The 9,691-nt window shown below is 39.3% G+C and overlaps 1 long non-coding RNA gene across 1 annotated transcript; it reads right to left on the bottom strand.

The window, feature by feature from the left end:
• Positions 1-623: 623 nt before the first annotated feature.
• On the bottom strand, positions 624-2,357 carry LOC112074154 (uncharacterized). The gene is made up of 2 exons (XR_002894682.2): positions 1,566-2,357; positions 624-1,525 (listed from the first exon to the last, which is right to left on the bottom strand). It is a non-coding gene; the product is annotated as an uncharacterized lncRNA (long non-coding RNA).
• Positions 2,358-9,691: the final 7,334 nt, after the last annotated feature.

Below are 9,691 nucleotides of genomic sequence, written 5' to 3'. Positions count from 1 at the left end.
AGGCAAAAAAAAGCTTGAGGGTTACTACAATACAACAGTCAAACATGAAAACAAACTACATAACACCCCTAAATACAGTTGAGGGTTACTACAATACAACAGTCAAAACATGAAAACACAACTACATAACACCACTAAATACAGTTGAGGGTTACTACAATACAACAGTCAAAACATGAAAACACAACTACATAACACACTAAATACAGTTGAGGGTTACTACAATACAACAGTCAAAACATGAAAACACAACTACATAACACCATAAATACAGTTGAGGGTTACTACAATACAACAGTCAAAACATGAAAACACAACTACATAACACCACTAAATACAGTTGAGGGTTACTACAATACAACAGTCAAAACATGAAAACACAACTACATAACACCACTAAATACAGTTGAGGGTTACTACAATACACAGTCAAAACATGAAAACACAACTACATAACACCATTAAATACAGTTGGAATGTAGTTAGAACTCAAACTGTTTCCATCAAACAGAAAAACAACAAAATGTTGGATCGACACGTTTAGAATTCTAGATACGCACTTAGCTTTTTCATTACCCATATAGCTGTTTAAGGTCATACCAAGGCAGAGTGCAGTATCAGTATTTTAGGGGTCATCAGTATTTTAGGGGTCATTTATAGGAATGTTTTTCTGCAGTGAGTGTAATGCAAGTCAAGGTCTCCTTGGATGAATGTCAACAATATTTATAACCAGCATTGTTAAAATAACTGCTGTAATTCAATCGACCATACCAGGTCACACCCTAAAACAAGACAATTTTCACTGTAGTCCATGAAGAGGTATTAGGGTTATGTGCACAGCTATTCTGCCATACAATTGCAAACTGCTGCTACACATTTGGTCAAAGAGGAGTTCAGACTGAAATCAGGCTTAGTAGTATCTGTTATATCTTGTGACAAAGTGTCCTGGTTCAATTACCTTCTGTTAATTCTTGTGACAAAGTGTCCTGTTCAATTACCTTCTGTTATATCTTGTGACAAAGTGTCCTGGTTCATTACTTCTGTTATATCTTGTGACAAAGTGTCCTGGTTCAATTACCTTCTGTTATATCTTGTGACAAAGTGTCCTGGTTCAATTACTGCTGTTATATCTTGTGACAAAGTGTCCTGGTTCAATTACCTTCTGTTATATCTTGTGACAAAGTATCCTGGTTCAATTATCTGCTGTTATATCTTGTGACAAAGTGTCCGGTTCTATTAGCTTCTGTTATATCTTGTGACAAAGTGTCCTGGTTCTATTAACTTCTGTTATATCTTGTGACAAAGTGTCCTGGTTCAATTACCTTCTGTTATATCTTGTGACAAAGTGTCCTGGTTCAATTACCTTCTGTTATATCTTGTGACAAAGTATCCTGGTTCAATTATCTGCTGTTATATCTTGTGACAAAGTGTCCTGGTTCTATTAGCTTCTGTATATCTTGTGACAAAGTGTCCGGTTCTATTAGCTTCTGTTATACCTTGTGACAAAGTGTCCTGGTTCAATTATCTCTGTTATATCTTGTGACAAAGTGTCCTGGTTCAATTACCTTCTGTTATATCTTGTGACAAAGTGTCCGGGTTCTATTACCTTCTGTTTCAGAGAACATGGAGTTTCAAATTTGCTGTAACTACAAAATCTAAGTAAAAACCAAGGAAACAGCAGTAAGTGAAGTTACTGCCAGCTGCCTTTGTTCCACCATGTTTTACTGCAGTATCTGTGGTTTCCCTTGTTATTCAATCAGACTCTGAGTTCAGGCCATCCCGACCATAACACCCACCCTCACACTCTCCATGAGACAGCCAGTGATACAGTTATCCAGGTGTGCAACTTTCACTGGGGACATGTCCCCCCACATTCTGAAATTGCATTTTTGTCCCCCCCCAGTTTTATCATTGGAATGTGATACAAAACGAGGCAACAGTGTGCTTTAGGGCCATGTGGATTCCTCCGAGTGGTTGGGTAGGCTGTTTTGAGTGGTTATCCAACCATTTTTTAAATAATAATAATAATGAAAAAATGATGCCCCCCACTTCTAAAACTAAAGTTGAATAAACATGACAATCCCACAGAAAAAATGATGGTTGAAATCACATTGAAATGCAAATACACAGATAATGGTAAGAAAGATAGCAAATAAAATATTTAAAAATCATTTAACATCTGATAATACACCATCAATACAGGTTATATGGTACAATATGTTAAAATCATTTAACATCTGATAATAGACCATCTATGCAGGTTATATGGTCCAATATGTTAAAATCCTTTTAATGTAATTTTTACCAATATCTTATTGGGCTCATTTCTGGAGGTGCAGACGACACCATTCTGTATACATCTGGCCCTTCTTTGGACACTGTGTTAACAACCTCCAGACATGAGCTTCAATGCCATACAACACTCCTTTCGTGCCTCCAACTGTCTTAAATGCTAGTAAAAACTAAGTGCATGCTCTTCAACCAATTGCTGCCCGCACCGCCTGCCCGATTAGCATCACTACTCTGGACGGTTCTGACTTAGAATATGTGTCACGCGAATGACGCTGGAGGAACGAAGCAGGTTCGGGAGTAAACATTTAATAAATGACGGACATAGAACGAGACAAGCACCAGCGTCAGCAAACACGAAACTAAGACAAAGGACAATCAACGCAGCAGCAGGGAACTGACAATAATAGGGGAGGAATAAAACAGGAGATAAGAGTCCAGTGAGTCCAATAATGCTGATGCAAGTGACGAGGGAGGCAGGTGTGAGTGATGAATGGCAGGAACGTGTGATGCGGGTAATCTGGCGCCCTCAAGCGCCAGGGGAAGGGAAGAGCAGGAGCAAACGTGACAATATGTGGACAATTACAAATACCTAGGTGTCTGGTTAGACTGTAAACTCTCCTTCCAGACTCATATTAAGCATCTCCAATCCAAAATTAAATCTAGAATCTGCTTCCTATTTCGCAACAACGCCCTTCACTCATGCTGCCAAACATACCCTCGTAAAACTGACTATCCTACCGATCAATGACTTCGGCGATGTAATTTACAAAATAGCCTCCAACACTCTACTCAGCAAACTGGATGTAGTCTATCACAGTGCCATCCGTTTTGTCACCAAAGCCCCATATACTACCCACCACTGCGACCTGTATGTCTCGTTGGCTGGCCCTCGCTTCATACTCGTCGCCAAACCCACTGGCTCCAGGTCATCTAAGTCTTTGCTAGGTAAAGCCCCGCCTTATCTCAGTCACTGGTCACCATAGCAACACCCACCCGTAGCACGCGCTCCAGCAGGTATATTTCACTGGTCATCCCCTAAGCCAACACTTCCTCTCCTTACAGTTCTCTGCTGCCAATGACTGGAACGAATTCCAAAATCACTGAAGCTGGAGTCTTATATCTCCCTCTCTAACTTTAAGCATCAGTGTCAGAGCAGTTACCACACTGACCTGTACAAGCCAATCTGTAAATAGCCCACCCAACTACCTCATCCCCATATTTTACTTAACCTCTTGCTCTTTTGCACCCAGTATCACCTTTTGCACATTCATCATCTGCACATCTATCACTCCAGTGTTAATGCTAAATTGTAATTATTTCGCCTCTTTGCCTATTTATTCCTTACCTCCCTACTCTTCTACATTTGCACACACTGTATACAGATTTTTTCTATTGTGTTATTGACTGATGTTTGTTTATGTGTAACTCTATGTTGTTGTTTCTGTCGCACTGCTTTGCTTTATCTTGGCCAGGTCGCATTTGTAAATGAGAAACTTGTTCTCAACTGGCCTACCTGGTATAAATAACAAGGTGTTCCATCCCTGCACATCCACAATGGATAAGTCAATCAAAACAGCTGTCTCACGTGCCATAACATTTTATATATATATAAATCTTGGCTGACCAACAGCCTATCGACCAAACAATCGACCAGTCACTAAATGGGGGTCAGCCTACACCTGACACAGGGACACTGAGGGTTCAAGTAAAACCTAAACCCTGGATAGAGGGGCTCAGTGAATGTGGGTGGAATGTGTACAGGGGTCAGTGTGTCAGAGGAGACTCTGTAGAAGGACAGAGTGCCGGCTGGCCAGTCCAGATACACTCCTACTCTGTGGGAGCTGGAGGAGGACGGCTATGGTATTGGAGTTATTATTGTGCCAGCAGTGTAACGGTTCTCACAGCAGAGCAGAGTCCAGGACTTGTCATTTAATCAAACACACAGTCATTACCCACTCCTTTTCTGCTGATTCCTTTATATGTCACTGCTATGTAAGCCCCTCTCCCACTCCCACTCTCCTCCCAGTAACAGGCCCAGTCAGACCCTCTCTACACAGCACCTGTTTCCATGTCTCAAATCTCTCTGGGTGATTGGGATACAGCTGCTTGTCTCTCCTACGTGTCGCCTTTCTGTTGTCCTCAGACAGAGAGAGCTGTTGTTTGCTGTGTTTGGGTCCAGTGTGAGATCACAGTCATCTGATGGGGACACCAAGACACAATATATTGTAAATCTTCATTATAAGTTAATTTAAGACTTAATGATCAGTCTTTCAGAAAGTATTCACACCCCTTGACTTGCTCCACATTTTATTGTTACAGCCTGAATTCAAAATTGATTAAATTGAGATTTTTTGTCAATGGCCTTGTTAGGTAATTTCTTTCAGGTAAATAACTCACGGACGCAAGAGAAGCTTAAGCAAGTTTAATTCTTCCCAAAGGCCGACACAGCTGTATTCAGACAGACATGTTCCCTCCATTACAAGTATATACACCCCACTTAGACACTCCTCCTCTCTCCAAACCTTACATCTTCTGTTCCACAGGAAGAGGGTAACAATCTAAACCCTTATTACTCCCTTAGGGGATCTGACCCCTGACCTCAACACCTCCTTCCCCTACTAACCAGACACCTAGGTATTTGTAATTGTCCACATATTGTCACGTTTGCTCCTGCTCTTCCCTTCCCCTGGCGCTTGAGGGCGCCAGATTACCCTGCATCACACGTTCCTGCCATTCATCACTCACACCTGCCATCCCTCGTCACTTGCATCAGCATTATTGGACTCACCTGGACTCTTATCTCCTGTTTATTTCCTCCCCTATTATTGTCAGTTCCCTGCTGCTGCGTTGATTGTCCTTTGTCTTAGTTTCTGTTTGCTGACGCTGTGCTTGTCTCGTTCTATGTCCGTCATTTATTAAATATTTACTCCCCGTACCTGCTTCGTTCCTCCAGCGTCATTCAGCGTGACACATATTCTAAGTCAGAACCGTCCAGAGTAGTGATGCTAATCGGGCAGGCGGGTGCGGGCAGCAATTGGTTGAAGAGCATGCACTTAGTTTTACTAGCATTTAAGAGCAGTTGGAGGCCACGGAAGGAGTGTTGTATGGCATTGAAGCTCGTCTGGAGGTTAGTTAACACAGTGTCCAAAGAAGGGCCAGATGTATACAGAATGGTGTCGTCTGCGTAGAGGTAGATCAGAGAATCACCAGCAGCAAGAGCGACATCATTGATATATACAGTATCACCAGTAGTACATTTATTGAATCACGTTCCCACCACCGGACAGGTGCGCTCTGTCAATAAATAAAAGGCGTTTCAGTTACTCACCAAGTGTTGTTTTATAGAAGAACGATGTGTCTGTTGTTGTGGTTCAGTGCAAATGGGTCTTTAATCTTCTGGACATCCAGGGCCTTGGTTCTTTCTGCGTGTATGGACAGGCAGGCAAGGTTGCGGACTCGAGGGTTTGCCCAGTATTCAATTCTGTATATCATGATGCGTGTAATTAGCATTTCTAGGATTTTCTGAGATTTTATCTGCAACTGTTTTGTCGAATTTGCCTATGACCTGTAAAAGTTAAAGGACGTTTCCCTGGTTGACAGCCATGTCGTTTTCTATTTCTCCTCTCTGAAAGTCCCTGGTATGCAGTGTAACGCAATGACTCCACAACTGCTCTCATATACTCTCTGTTCTCTCAGACTATTTTCCAATGTCCATCACTTAGAGCATTGCATATTGTTGAGCCAGACTCTTTCTGAATAGTCCACTCATTCCACGCTGTTATTGCATATTTATGCTCCACACTAGCATTGTGTGTCTTGAACGAACTTGTCGCCTTCTTCCAGTTCTGGTAGCCATCGTGGGTAAATGCCGCCTTCTCTCCACCATGGTTTCCTCGATGTTGAAAGTGGCGGCATACAAAACAGAAATCACGGTCATTTGAAATAGAATATTCCAACCATTTGTAATCCTCATATCATCTACGATTCAAGTAGCGATCCTGCTGTCCAACTTTTGTGGCTGGATAACACAGAAGAAGAGGGTGCCTTGGTTCTTCAACAGGTGACTGCCTTAATCAGAGGGAGCGGTGGCTGTGCTAACAGCGCAGCTAACCGTGGCTGTGGAGCAGCTAGCAGCGGCTGGAGCTGCCTCACGTCGTGGCTCACGATTTTCTCTCTCCGACTCATCTTTCTTATCTCCCTCTTCTTCTTTGGCCCCGTGGGGACAGGGTCTGGGTCTGGATTTTCATTTTCTACCCGCACTCTTCTCTTGATCAGAAAACGGTCCATCGCAACGGGGCGAGATGGGCGACTAGCTAGCTAGAAGTTAGCTCACATAAATCAGCTTCTTGATATGACACACCTGTCAGGTGGCTGGATTTTCTTGGCAAAGGAGAAATGCTTACTAATGCTAACTCGGGGCGGCAGGTAGCCTAGTGGTTTGAGTGTTGGACTAGTAACCGAAAGGTTGCTAGATTGAATCCCCGAGCTGACAAGGTAAAAATGTGTCGTTCTGCCCCTGAACAAAGCAGTAAACCCACTGTTCCTAGGCCGTCATTGAAAATAAGAATTCGTTCTTAACTGACTTGCCTAGTTAAATAAATAAAAAAGAACAGGGATGTCAACAAATTTGTGCACAACATTTGAGAGAAATAAGCTTTTTGTGCGTGTAGAACATTTCTGGGATCTTTTATTTCAGCTCATAAAACATGGGACCAACACTTTACATGTTGAGTTGATATAATTTCCACCTCCAGAAATGAGCCCAATAAGATATTGGTAATGCTTCAGTGATTTTGGAATTCCGTTCCAGTCATTGGCAGCAGAGAACTGTAGGAGGAAGAAGTGTTGGCTAGGGGATGACCAGTGAAATATACCTGCTGGAGCGCGTGCTACGGGTGGGTGTTGCTATGGTGACCAGTGACTGAGATAAGGCGGGCTTTACTAGCAAGACTTAGATGACCTGGAGCCAGTGGGTTTGGCGACGAGTATGAAGCGAGGGCCAGCCAACGAGATCATACAGGTCGCAGTGGTGGGTAGTATATGGGGCTTTGTGACAAAACGGATGGCACTGTGATAGACTACATCCAGTTTGCTGAGTAGAGTGTGGAGCTATTTTGTAAATTACATGCCGAAAGTTATCGATGAGCACAGTTTTACGAGGTATGTTTGGCAGCATGAGTGAAGGGAAATAGGACAGAGATTCTAGATTTATTTTGATTGGAGAGCAAATAATGGAAGGAGAGTTCATTAACCAGCACACTAGGTATTGTAATTGTCCATAACAATCCACGCCCTGCTCTTCATCGGCAGGAGATACCCATCACACGTGCCATTCATCAACTACCTATCCCCAAAAGGACTCATAACTCTTAGTTAATTAACATAAGAATCAGCTGCGTAAGATTGTATTAATATGACGCATGTGATCGTCAATTTATTAACAAATTAAGAAACCTGCTTCGTTGCCTCCAGACATACCGATATTCTAAATCAAAAAACCATACCGGGAGGAAGTGAAAAAGGATTTAGGCATAATATTTTAAAATTAAGACAAAAGAAGATCCTCGCACTGAGATAGAGAAAGCTTCATTTGGAGATAATAGAGTCCAAAGGCCAGAATGTATAAGAAGGTGTCGACTCAACCTCATAAGCCCCATAGTAAATTGAGTAACAATTACAACTTAAAGGAACATAATAAAAAAAAAATACTATTATCAGAAATAACATATTGTAACCAAAGAAATTAATCAAGATGTAAATGTAAATAATATTGCTAACATATCTATATTGATATTCATATAATCTAAAATAGGGTAGGACGCATGTCATGATTATTCAACTTTAGTTTAGAAGTGGGGGGGCATCAATTTTTTATATTATTATTATTAAAATTTGGGATAACACAAAACAGCCTAACCCAACACTCACCTCGGAGGAATGGCACACACCACGCAAGACGCACAAAAAAAAGAAAAAATCACAGAAAATTGATAAGGGGCGCGCGCGGCAATATCAGTCGACTGGACCAGTGAAAGTTGCACTAAAATAAAAACTAAGAGCTCGTATAAGGTCGGGATGACTATAGACAACAACCGGACAGTAACTGCATTAGAAAAAAAACTGAGCAGTAATACTGCTGATCCTATTACTTATGATTTGACATCTCTCTCCACACACACCAAAAGAAGAAGAAGAGAATGAAACAAGAAAAAACTAAGAACAAACAGTAAAGTTACAGCCTTAATCTAGAGAGACAGGATTTCCTAGTGGTTTCCTTGAACAATAGACCAAAAAGGCAGAACAAAAAAAACCCCACACAAAAAAAAAAAAAAAAAAAAAAAAAAAAAAAAGAAAAAAAAAAAAAAAAAAAAAAAAAAAAACAAAAAAAAAAAAAAAAAACAAAAAAAACCCCACACAAACAACAAAAAAAAAAAACAACAAAAAAAAAAAACAAAAAAAACCAAAACACAAACAATAAAAAAAAAAAAAAAAAAAAAAACATAAAAAAAAAAAAAAAAAGAAAAAAAACAAAAAACAAAAAAAATCAAACAACAAAAAAACAAAAAAAACACAAAAAAAAAAAAAAAAAAAAAAAACACAAAAAAAAAAAAAAAAAAAAACGAAGAAACAAAAACCAAAAACAAAAAAAAAAAAAAAAAAACCAAAAAAAAAAAAAAAACAAAAAAAAAAGAAAAAAAAAAAAACCAAAAAAACAAAAAAAAAAAAAAAAAATAAACAAAAAAAAAAAAAAAAAACAAAAAAAAAAAAAAAAAAAAAAAAAAAAAGAAAACAAAAAAGAAAAAAAAAAAAACAAAAAAAAATAAACAAAAAAAAAAAAAACACACAAAAAACTCACAACAACAATGATAACAGTTATCAAACAGAACAACTAAAAGGGACAAAATCCATACGAAGACAAAAGAGGAAACCAACAGTGAGAGAGCTTTAGGAGACAACATCAGAGTGGTTGAGAAAAGATACACATAAATAGAAAAAATGATGCCAAAACCCATAAAATAAAGTAAACAAAAAAGAAAAATTGACATTAAAAGCAAATACAAAAACAAAAAAAAATAAGATAATAAAAAATTAAAAAAAAAATAAAATAAAATAGACCATAAAATAAAACAATATAACACCAAAATAGGGATTTAGCAAGAAAACACACATCCATGTATCACATCACTAGACCACTGAGTAAACCTCAAACATCACCACACACAAAAAACAAACTTAAATACAAAAATTAAAATAAGTAAGAACCATACAATCCAACTAACCAGCAAAAAGACAAAAATGATCAAGGGAATGAAAGAGTAGAAAATAGCACATAAACGATGACGTCAGCAACAAAATAAGACAAAAAATCAACGCACACCAAAGGATATAAAAGGGAAGG

This window comes from Salvelinus sp. IW2-2015, unplaced genomic scaffold (genome assembly GCF_002910315.2).
Source record: "Salvelinus sp. IW2-2015 unplaced genomic scaffold, ASM291031v2 Un_scaffold2518, whole genome shotgun sequence".
Taxonomy (NCBI): Eukaryota; Metazoa; Chordata; class Actinopteri; order Salmoniformes; family Salmonidae; genus Salvelinus; species Salvelinus sp. IW2-2015.
This window is presented reverse-complemented; position numbering and strand designations above follow the sequence as displayed.